This window comes from Mandrillus leucophaeus, unplaced genomic scaffold, assembly GCF_000951045.1.
Source record: "Mandrillus leucophaeus isolate KB7577 unplaced genomic scaffold, Mleu.le_1.0 Scaffold109, whole genome shotgun sequence".
Taxonomy (NCBI): domain Eukaryota; kingdom Metazoa; phylum Chordata; class Mammalia; order Primates; family Cercopithecidae; genus Mandrillus; species Mandrillus leucophaeus.
This window is the reverse complement of record NW_012099098.1, coordinates 1916823-1919408: the sequence shown is the minus strand read 5'-3', so window position 1 is coordinate 1919408 and position 2586 is coordinate 1916823. Positions and strand designations below refer to the sequence as shown.

Below are 2586 nucleotides of genomic sequence, written 5' to 3'. Positions count from 1 at the left end.
ATCCCATAACTTTGGGAGACCAAGACGGGCGGATCTCCTGAGGTCAGGAGTTCGAGACCAGCCTGACCAACCATGCCAAAACCCTGTCTCTACTAAAAATGCAAAATTAACTGGGCGTGGTAGCGCATGCCTATAATCCCAGCTACTTGGGAGGCTGAGGCAGGAGAATCGCTTGAACCCGGGAGACGGAGGTTACAGTGAGCAGAGATCACACCACTACACTCCAGCCTGGTGACAGAGCAAGACTCCATCTCAAAAAATGAAAATAAATAAATAAAAATAAAAATAGACATTAAAGAAACCATGAAAGATATCATATGATGTGATTCTATGCCTTGCTTTTTTTTTCTCTCAAGAAAAGTCTTGGGTATTTTCTGGTCTCATAATATGGTTTGAATGTCCCCTTAAACTGGTCACAGGATTTCATGTGGTGGTGCCAATAGCTTCGTAGCCATCCCTGTGGTGAACACGGAGGGCATTTCCAGTTTCCTGCTGTTCTGAACATTTGAACCAACACCTCTCTGTCACTGTGTGCACTTTCCCCTAGGGTGGATGAGAGGGCACGAGCACCCCAGGGTGCCTGGGAAGAGGTCCCACCTGTGTCCGTCCCATGAGGAGTGGCTGGGAGGACCTTTCTCCCCCATCACAACCTGCATAACACGCAGTATTATCTTAAAGACTCTGCTAATTGGACGGATAACAAGAGAGCCCATTATTATTCTAATGTCACTTCCTTGATTCTGTGAATATTTTTCATATGTATTCTGCCCATTTTTAGTATTTCTTGTGACCTGACTGTATCCTTCCCATGAGGAGAAAATGATAACTTTGAGTACATCAAAACTTACAACTTGTTTACCCCGGAAGGCCACCATCATCAAAGTTAGAAGGCCAGTTATCACCTGGAAGAAGATAGTTACAACATATTATAGACCTAAGGTTATTAACTACAATATATAAAGAGCACCTACAAATCAACAAGAAAAAGACAAACAGCCAAATAGGAAGTGGGTCTAAGGTATGAACCCTTTGGAATTTTACAGGCAAAACAATACACGGCCAGAGAAGGAAAGCATCTTGCCCAAGGTCTCACATTCAGGGAATTATTGGTAGAGCTGGATCTAGGACCCAGGTTTCACATCTTATCTCAGGCTTTTTTATCACCTCATTCTCACTTGGGTGGAAGGTGTAGCCAGTACCCATTGACTCACTCTGCTGACATTTACTGAGCACCTGCCACATTCCAGGCCCAGGGCTAGGACCGATGAAAACCACAGAGCGCCCAGGCTAGGGAAGAGGAGAGCAGTGGCTGAGTCAGGGCGGGGCCGGCTGCCCTGGCAGTGGGAGCGGGTGTCTCCGGGTACCTCAGCTGTCTCCTCCCTCCTGGTCAGTTTGTGTCTCCTCTCTTACAGAATCAGGGCTGGAATACTACCCCCCTTCTCAGTACTTGCTGCCTGTTCTGGAGCAAGATGGAACCGAGAACTCTCGGGACAGCCCCGATGGGCCCACGGACCGATTCTCAAGGGAGGAATTAGAGTGGCAGGTAAGACAAGCCAGCCTGCTGCACGCATATGTGTGTGCGTGTGCATGTGCGTGCATGTGTGTGCGTGTGTGTGTTGAGGGAGCTGGGAATGGAAGGTGGGTGTGTGGTTCAGAGCTGCAGCTCCGGGATTCCTCCATAGAACTAGAACTGGCCTCCCGACGAGTTGAACTGCTTTTTCAAGGCCTGCTGTGGCAGCCTCATCCCACCAGCTTGCCAAGCACAAGCTGTGCCCTGCTGCTCTCTGTTCCCTGAAATAACCACGATCCTTCCCTCTTCAGGGCCTTTGAGTAAGCAGCTCCCTCTGTCTGGAATCTCCCCACTCACTTGTCTTATCCTTCAGTTCTTTTTTTTTTTTTCCCCTTTTTTTGAGACAGGGTCTTGCTGTGTCGCCCAGGCTGGAGTGCAGTGGTACAATCATAGCTCACTGCAGCTTCAACCTCCCAGCCTCAAGTGATCCTCCCGTCTCAGACTCCCAAAATGCTGGGATTATAGGCATGACCCACCATGCTCAGCCTCCTTCAGTTCTCAGTTTAAACATTACATCCTCTGAGAAGCTCCAATCCAGGTCAGGTCTCCTGTTGTGTGTTCTCAGAGTGCCCTGCACAGTTCCTTGGTAGCACTTACCACAGTGCTAAATTGGTGAGGAACTCTGGGAAATGATCTGTCTCATGTCTGTCTCCCGTGCTGGATGAAGCTTTGTGAGAATAGGGATTGTGTCTGCAATATTCATTGCTCTCTCTCAGCAAATACTTCTGAACTAAATGCCATTTAGTGTCTGGAACACACACCCACCATGCTCTGGGTCTAGTGGAGGAGTCAGACAGGCACATGTGTGAGCACCAGTGAGGGGCTGGCCCTGTCAGCTCCTGGCGATAAGCTAGCACAGGACGACATGGAGGAGGAAGCTCAAAGGGTTTGCCACATTAGCCTGGGTGTACCCTCTGTCCCCATCCCCAAGGCTCACGATCCAGGGTCCTCTGCTGGCTGGTAGATAGGGGAGGCCATCACCGGGCAGGAGTGCCAGCTGCCAGGCATGTGGCTTC

The 2586-nt window shown here is 49.5% G+C and overlaps 1 protein-coding gene across 1 annotated transcript in view; it reads left to right on the top strand.

Moving 5' to 3' along the window:
- The window catches only part of LRSAM1 (leucine rich repeat and sterile alpha motif containing 1), a 71720-nt gene that overhangs the window by 30502 nt on the left and 38632 nt on the right, over nucleotides 1-2586 (top strand). The window lies entirely within an intron of this gene.